General features: G+C 31.1%; 1 pseudogene; it reads right to left on the reverse strand.

Moving 5' to 3' along the window:
* Window positions 1-630: 630 nt before the first annotated feature.
* LOC120090742 (immune-associated nucleotide-binding protein 9-like) lies at window positions 631-9,509 on the reverse strand (annotated as a pseudogene).
* Between the last annotated feature and the right edge of the window lie 255 nt (window positions 9,510-9,764).

Genomic DNA, 9,764 nt, shown 5'->3' on the forward strand with positions numbered 1-9,764 from the left:
AACACTAAAATTGTTAGTGAATAAGAGCAACTTTGTTAGTTCTACGTAATCACACTTCAAAGCAATAAAATTGCTAGTGAATAAGAGCAGCTTTATTATTATCAAAACATTAATTAATTAATTAATTTGAGATTAAAGGTAAAAAACCAACAAAATGCATATATATATTAGAATGACTTATTGCATATTTTTTTAGTGATTTTGGAAATTGTTAGTATTACTTTTATTGTGTTTATAATCATTTCAAGACGTGTCTTTAATCACTCAAATTTATTTAATGTCTAATTTTAACTTTTAAAGATATTCTTTTTTATCAAATTTGGCTTTGAATTATTAAAAATATATTGTACAATAATTTTGAAAATGATCGAGAAAAATGATTTTAACCATTTCAAAATCACTCTCGAACATACAATAAATATATTTTAATAGTCCATTGTTCACATGAAAATCATTAGACTAAAATATATATAACATATATGATATATATGATAATAATTCATTACATCGATCATTTAACAGTACAATACACAAAGAGACACACCACATATGGCAGATGCCTTATTCAAGCAAGGTTTAAATATATTTAAATTACACATATAATGCATGCAATCATACTAATTACAATGTTTATGATAACATTCTAAGTAGACGTATTAGGCTTCTAATTATTGATCGAACTATATTACGATATTCAGAACATTGCTCAACCTTGACAGGTGCTGGCTGAATTAGATTATGAAGTGCTAGTTGAATTAGATTATGATTTTCAGAATTTTGCGCAACCTCGACGAGTGCTGGTTGATCATAGATTATGAGGTGTTCTCTGAATTAGATTATGAGATATTGTTGAATTAGATTATCATGTTCATAATTTTGCTCAACCTTGACAGATGATGGCCTTTGGAGTGAAATATGTAGCAATTCATTGAGCTTCTGAATTTCATCATTATATTGTTTCTGTATTTATTGTGTTTTCTCTTCTACTTGATGACATGCTTCTCTTTCACCTTCCAATCGTCGTTAAAACATGTTGTTTACCTCGAGCGTGAACTAAGATTCTAGGTCAAAAGAAACTTAAAATCAGTTAAGTTTATTTTCTTGAAATTAATGTTTAAAAAAAATCTTATAGTTTCATTTTTATACTTAATATAAAAATTGTAAAAAGAAATTGAAACAAAACTTACAAAATTAATAAACATAATTGTCACACCCTCTCCCAGATTATCTTCTTAACCTAAAAGGGCATATGACGGCAGCAGTTACTAGCCTTATCGCCAACACTTACTCCCTTTACTTACTTATCTCGTTTAGTGCCAACCTGGTAAACATTTTTAACTTATACAATTAGCCCACATCAGGAAGGCTCAACATTAACTTCCATACAATCACATGCTTAACAAACCATAACATAACATCTGGAGATCAAATATTTATAGTTGGGCCCAAACTTTACTAACAAAACCCTGACTCCTACAACATGTGTACATTTTTATAGACCATTAACCTAAATTCTTTTAACTAGTTGGGTCCTTCAGTGGCAAGCAGCACCAGGATCAACCTTGAGGAATCTGATCGCTACCTGAAAAAAGAAAAACATAGGAAAACTGTGAGCTAGTTGCTCAGTGAGTGACTGTAGAAATCATATTATGCCATGGTTCACATTATTATAAAACATATAAACATACTGGAAAAAGTTTCAAGCAACTTCTGATAAAACATAAACATAATCATAATCTCATGCTTTATGAAGGAAAACTCATCAATCATCAATAAATATCGTTAAATCTTAGTTGAGAATGAGCATACATCACTCTAGCTCCCAACGCTTGTATCCGGCCAAGAGACCCATACTTCAGCCTTAGGTTACTAGATATGGCCTAGAAGACCCATACTTCGGCCTCTCATTCAGAACTACCTACGTGCACGTGGAGTTTCTAAGTACCGTAAACACCTTAGGTACTTTTCTGATGCCTTCTATACCTTCAGTATCCGACTTATTAAACATATCATTCTTAAGAAAAAAACATATACATTAAGAAGCATTCAATCATAGCCTTTAGCATAGCATTTGTAGAAACATAGCTTTTATCTTAAAAATGCATGCTTCATCATAGATACCTAGCTTTTGTAATGAATTAACATATAACCTTGGCATGCGATAAAACATACACATGCTGGAGAAGAAATGCTATGCAATTCATAAAACTTGGTTACTTGAAGACGTATAAACTTATCATCAAACATCATTGAAATTGCATGGTCTTTTATGCACAAAACATTGAAAACATTAAGTTTATCTTTTTCATTCACTACTCGTCTGGGCTCTTAATGGTTATAGGCTTCTCCTAGCTCCTCTTGGCCTGAAACAACATAATTCCTTGTTAGATTCCTTAGAATTCCCATTAAGATGCTTCAAATAGTTTGCTTACTAGCGAGACCTTTACTAGCGGGATCATCACTAGTGAGACCAAAACTAGCGAGATCGTCACTAGCGGATTATCATCAAGGAGATCATCACTAGCGAGATCTTCATCAACGAGATCATCACTAGCGAGATCATCCTCATGAGCGAGGCTACCCTCATAAGTGAGACTAACCACAAAATTTAGCGAGACTTTCATCCTTAGCGAGACTTATCATCATCAGCAAGACTTAGCATAAAATTTAGCGAGACTAGGTAGAAAATCAGCGAGACTTGAGTGACTAATGAGACTTATATGATACTGGTCTCGCTCCTGCTCCCTGGGTGAGTTGTTGGCTTAATCCTCCTAAGCAGCTGCCTGCTTATGCAACAAATACCCGATTCGACTTCAAAAATTTATAACTCGAAATATAAAACTCATTTCAAGAAACTTTCTTCTACAAACTTGTTTAGAATTGAGTTATGTGTCTTTCCTTAAAATTTTCGTCCAAAATTCTGCATGATTTGGCCTAGAGCTTCTGATCTTTATCACTAGCCACGATTAATCCGAGAACTTGGCCCTTCTACAACTTCTTCACTTTTCAACCTTCTTCCTGTGTGATCTTTCTTCAGTAGCCTTACCTCCAAAAACTAGACTCTTCCATATTTCAAATGGAACTAGTTTCACTTAGATCGCATGAGTCAATTGCCTAAACCGAGTCTTTGAACTTCTTCCTTTTTATTCAACCGGTTGCCTTCTCATGCGTGAAATCATCGACCACCACCTTACCCACTATTGGGTTTAGTGCTGTCGGCCGGGAAGACTTAATTTAAGTTTAATTATTTAATCTTTTTTTTTCCTTTTCTTAACCTAACTTCTTTGTTCCTATTTTCTTCTTTTCTTCCTTCTTCTTCTCTTCTTTCCTCCTTACTTCTCTATATTAAACCATAAATTTCACTTATTACTTATTTAACATAATATTTTCATGGCTAAACATACTTATGTAGAGAATGTAGGATTCGGGGTTTATAATTTACCTCCCCCTATAAGAAATTTCATAATATCATCTAAAAAGTTGAGGATATCTCCTTCTCATTTGTTCTCTGGGTTCCCAGTTTGCTTCCTCAATTTCATGGTTATGCTATAATACTTTTGCCAAAGGTTTCGTCTTGTTCCTGAGTACTTGGTCTTTCCTGTCTAAAATGTCGATAGGCTCTTCCTCGTATGTTAAATCTTCCTTGAGCTGTATTGGTTATGCTGCTAGTATGTGCGTAGGATCAAGCACATACTTCCTCATCATCGACACATGGAATGTGTCATGAATACAAGTTAGCTCCAGAGGTAACTGCAATATATAAGCTATTGGACCAACTCGTTCCACAATCTCATATGGTCTGATGTATCGCGAACTTAACTTCCCTTTCCTCCCAAATTGGAGGATCCTTTCCATGGGGACAATCGAAGAAATACCTGATCTCCGTCTTCAAATTCTAGTTCTCTTCTTCGCTTATCTGCATAACTCTTCTGTCTATCGCGAGCCGCCATAAGGTTATCTCTAATAAGCTTCACATTCTTAGTTGACTGCTGAACTAATTCTAGACCCAAAAATTTCCGTTCTCCAACTTCGTTCCAACATACCAGGTCCTGCAAGGTCTTCCGTACAACGCTTCATATGGGGAGTCATTACGATGCTTGAATGATCACTGTTACTCTACGCAAATTCTGTATATTCCGAATTTGTATATAAATATGTTAGAAAATTATGTGTTAACCTTAAAGTTCAAAATTAAAATTGAATTATTCTAAGTCTAGACAATTTGAAAATTTAAGACAAAAAATGATTAATCGATTTTAAATTTTACTAGCATTTAAATAAGTGACAAACAAAATACTAATTAAGCAATTATCTAAGTAAGTAACTATATAAGAAATAAAATAATAATGATATAGAAAGTTTTGTTAAGTAAAATAACAATAATAATAATAATAATAATAAATTAAAAAAATCATGTGAGCAATAGTCGGTAAGTAGGAGGGAGACAATATATATATATATCTCAGATATAAATGTGTAAGTCGGTTAGAGTTAAAAAAAAAAAAAAAAGAGAGAGAATCTAGTTGGACAACCAAATAAATAATAATAATAATAATAATAATAAATAATCAAGAAAAAAAAATAATTATAGTAATCCTATGGGGTATGTTGATTATGTAAAGAAAGAAAAAAAATAAAATAATAATAAAAAATTGAGTAAGTCGGTGAAGTAGGTCGATCAATAAGCTCGTGGGTGCTTCTTTTTAATAAAAGAAATTTAGAAGATTTTGGGAGCATTCTTGATTTTTGGGGTTAGTGCAAGTAAGTTTTCTTACTTTTAAGTTTTGTTTATTTCTTTTCACATATACTAAACTTGGTTAAATGTCAAACTCAACCACAATTTTAAATCTACCATTACTATATGAGCTTAGTAATTTGAATAATTAAAATTAAACTTCTATTCTTTACATAGTAAAGTTTGAATTTTCACTATAACTACCACTATTATTAATATTATTATTGTTGATATTACTATTGTTATTAACAATATTAATTTAATGATAGTATTATTATTACCAATTTTGTTAATATTAATGTCATTATCATTATTATTACTTAGTATTACTATTACTAATAATATTATTACTAATACAATGTTAAATATTAACTTTTTATTATTATTCTCCGTCTCTCTTCTTCTTCTTCTTCTCCGTCTTCTTCTTCTTCTATTATTATTATCACCATTATACTATTATTATTATGACGACTACTCTTATTATTATTATTACTACTATTATAATCATTATTATCATTATTACTTTTATTACTACTACTGTTATTATTATCATTCTACTACTATTACTATCATTACTACTATTATTATTGTTTTTATTAATATCCTAGTATTACTACTACTACTATTATTATCATTATTATTATTATATTATTAATATTCTTATTATACTAATAATAATATTATTATTTTTATTATCATCATCATTATCATTAAATAATTCAGCATAGTTATACTAATACTCTCAAGATTTAATAATCATAATTTTGTAAATAAATAAGTTATGTTCATCAAATTCCTTATTCCAATAGTTTTAAAACTTGTTTTAATCATAAGTATTCCTTATAAATCTATAAGACCGAGCCATAAGGAATAATTATGATCGCAATCGAGGTAAGTAGTTTATCTCATCCTCTCTTTAAGTGTTTTATGGTAGTGTATCTTTATTATGTTGCATTATCATGTTATTATTGTTATGTTGCATTACATGTTTAAAACACGTTTCTCGAAAAGGGACCCCAAGCATTATGTGTGTTCACAATGATGAAATAAGATCAAATTTTAATTAGGTATAAGTTATGCTTCCAGGGCTAGCAGGGTTTGTATGGTTCCACCCCTCTAGACCCAATTTTATGTCTAGTTTATGCTAGGGACTAGCATGTATGTATGGTTGCACCCCTCTAGTCCAATCTTACGTTTATGCCAATGGTTCATGTTGGATGCGACTCTGGCACTATTGACTGCATGACCCACTAGTCATCAGATGGGTTAGTTTCCACTTAAATTCTCATCTTCCTACTAAGGTGGAGGAACTTATGTTGGAAGTGTAACCGACCACTTCATATTATGATAAATTTACGTTTTGGGTCCCAATCATATATTTTCATGACATGTTGCATGTGATTACGCTTTTAGTCACCACCTTAAGTGAGAACTACTTACTTGGTATATTATATACTCATTCTATTTTACAGACTTTTGTAGGTAAGGACACAACGTAGGTGACATGACTGGACGTCGCTCAAGAGGCCAACCATCAAACTCCCTCTTTTGGTCATATATGCATTTTGTTCCACTACGCTAATGTTTTATGGATTTGGTGTTTTGTAAAAAAAAAAAAAAAAAAAAAAACTTTTTGTATAGTTTGCTACTTAATTAATAAAATTTTAGATATGTTCTTTTGAAATCCTTACCAAAACTCATCAAATGATAGAAAAGTCTAAGTATGCATGTTGTAGCGATTGAACCCTGTTATGTAAGAGCCATGTCGTTTCAAATTCAATCAATAGCAACTGTGTATCCCAACTACCTTTGAACTGCAATAGACAAGTTCTTAACATATCTTCTAGTGTCTATATACTTTTTTCTGATTGTCCATCCATCTGTGGATGAAAAGCCGTATTGAAATGCAATTTAGTGCCCATAGTCTTCTGCAGACTAGGCCAGAATTACGAAGTAAACCTCGAGTCTCAATCCGACACTATTGACACTGGGGCTCCATATTGACTGATTATCCTGTCCACATAAATCTTAGCTAGACGATCCAATGTGAATGTATTTTTTACTGGTATAAACTTGGTCGTCTTAGTTAATCTATCAACAATCACCCATTTGTCATTATATCCTAAGAGCATCCTCTCCCAGATTACCTCTTAACCTGGAATAAGATGTGACAATAATTGACAAATTAAATAATTACAAAATTAATAAATTAATAAATTAATAATCATTAGAAAACACATGTATGATACAAAATTGATAATTAAATTTCAAAGAAAAACAACATTAGAGCTACATTTTTATTGAACTTTGTGAGTTGAATTTTAACAAATGATTCAATTATTAATTTGTGTACTAAATAAATTTTAAATTCGTACAGAACTTGATATTACTGAAATTAGTGAGATTAAAGAGGTTTTTAACTTACATCGTGGGTGAAATTAGCAAAAATTGAGTTGAGTTAGAAATAGAAAAATAGTTCACTAATCAAATCTAGAATCTAATTGGATAAAAATTGAAACAAAATGACAGATCTAAGGATGTGGTATCTACCTCATCCAACTTTTCCCCAAGCTTGGGATCAGAATAAATGTCTTGCGTGCAAGACTGTTCAAGCTTTCTTTTGACTTCATCAATTTCCTTCTCAAGTTTTTTATTAGAAATCAAAGGAGGTTTGTAGGGCTGTCCTCCATTTTGGTCGATAATTTCCTTCACCAAATCCAAAAGCTCATTCACTTGTTCTTCCTTCTTTGCTTGACTCTTAGTTTTGTTGTCAAAAATCACACATCTATTATTGCATGCAGCTAGAACATCCTTCAAAGCCGCAGGACATTCATGTCTCAAGTAATCTTATATGTCATCGCCATTGTCGAACTCGTCGCCTCCCGTTAAGATGACAATGGTATAATCCACAATTTTGAGTCCAAATGTGTTTTGTATGGTTTGGTAGCTTCTTCTTCTTGACTCTATCGGTTCCTTACTGAAAAAACTAAAATAACTGCATGAATGCATCCACTTGCCAATTATGCACTTCGTTATTTCTTTTGAGGTAGATTTTGTTCCATTGGATAAACCGAACATTCCTACACATTTTTCATAATTGATTGCATGGTGAGGAATCCACGTCAAAATATTTCTATATATATTATTGTTGTTTGACTAAAGATTGAAAACAAGGATTGTTATTAAGATTTCATTTGAAAATTATAACTTAATCGATTGAACTCATAATTGCTCATAACCATTTATTAAGACTTCATTGAAAATTATTTATGCATTAACTTTTATATGTGTAGTCTCAATTCTTATAGTCAAGTTTAATTGATTGTGATCATTTGATGATTATTTGGTTTTTGAAAAAATGTGATTATTTTCTTATAACTTCTTTACCATAGTTTTCACACTGCCCTAACTAACAAATATTTTAATCATTAGTCAAACTCAAGAAAATATATGTGGTATGGAAAAAATTTAGTACTATGACCTTCCATTCGTCATTTACCATAAAATAAAGATTTAAGAATTGTGTGAGACCTATAGATAAAAATAATTTATCACTTAATGATGTATAAAAAATATGAGTGGGAGAATTAAATACTTCAACAATATTAAAACTTTTTTCAAAACAAAATCAAGTTTCCGAAAACTATTTTTTAAAAAACTTCTTTCGTCAAATTCCTAAAACAAATCAAGTATGAGACATTTAACTTTAAATCGAATAGCTTTGCTTAGCGGCTACTACTTTCTTTCTAGTAGTTGCTGGTTGTTGCTCACCTGACACGGTCGTACGAGGTCACAATTCACCCAACACGATCATCGGGGCAAAGGAACGGGCATTTTCGGGGACTAGCCCGCTTCCAGATCTGCGGGCTTCTCTTTTCTCAAGAATGAAAAAAAAAGATCCTGTTCTCAAACACAAGTATGTAGTTCGTCTTCTTTTAGACAAGTCTAGTAGCCTCTCGTAAGGAATTGTTATAGCAAACATGAGCAGCCCTTTCGCGACTCAAACAGCGGACTTTTGAAAGCACTCCTAAGAAGAAGAGGGAAGAAGAAAATTCACGAACAGTGATAGTGTGTTTCAAGCTTAATTAAAAAAAAAAAAAAAAGAAAAAGTAAAAAACAACCTACGGAAATTGTGCTCATTTTCTTCCAATTTCATACTCATAGTTTTTGTATTTCCTATGACATTAAAACTCTTAACCAATTAATTTTCAATTAAAAAAACAAGTTTTTTAAAATTATTAGTTTTTTAGAGTTCAAATTTTAACATTGATTTTGAAATACTTCTAAAATGAATACAACAAATTATAAAAAAATAATAGATGAAACTAGTGTTTATATGCATAATTTTCAAAAACAGAAAAAAAAAAAAAAAAACTAAAGCATTGTTAAGTAACTATTTTATTTTTATTTAATTTTTAAAAACAAAAAACTTAAAAAAATTAATAAAATGGTTATCAAAAGAAGATTAAATTATATTAAAAAAACCTAAAAAATAGTTATCAGCCGAATGTTAATTAGTAATGTCATACCAGAAGTATCGATGACATTTATGATTTGCCCATCGCTTCGTACACATCTCTCCAAGGTAGAAATTTTTGTAATGCCGGATGAACTTCTTTTTACGTGAACGCCTTTTTTCTAAGAATACTGTTTCCAGTTGCAATTTTCTCATTTCCATTATGACCTATTAACACCATAGTTAGAGAAGGAACAAACGTCATTATTATTTATTTAAATATTAAGAAGATCGATTAACTACAAAGAGGAATGAACTTTTGCTTTGCAATGCTGCAGTAAAAAAAAACATTTTCCCCTTTTATAGAACTGTAAAACACACTATTACCATCAGTTTGATGAGTAAATTGAAATGGAAGCAAGGGAAGTAATCTAGGCATAAATCATAAACTTAACCACCAGAGATATTCCGACCCAACAAGAACATTGGAATCCAAATGGAGTGGATTATAAACAAATTTTCCTCCAAAAAGAGAAAAGAAAGGAATTTCCGTACAAGAGAATATACTTTTGA

This window comes from Benincasa hispida, chromosome 11 (assembly GCF_027475165.1).
Source record: "Benincasa hispida cultivar pf3 chromosome 11, pf3_genome.v1.1, whole genome shotgun sequence".
NCBI lineage: Eukaryota > Viridiplantae > Streptophyta > Magnoliopsida > Cucurbitales > Cucurbitaceae > Benincasa > Benincasa hispida.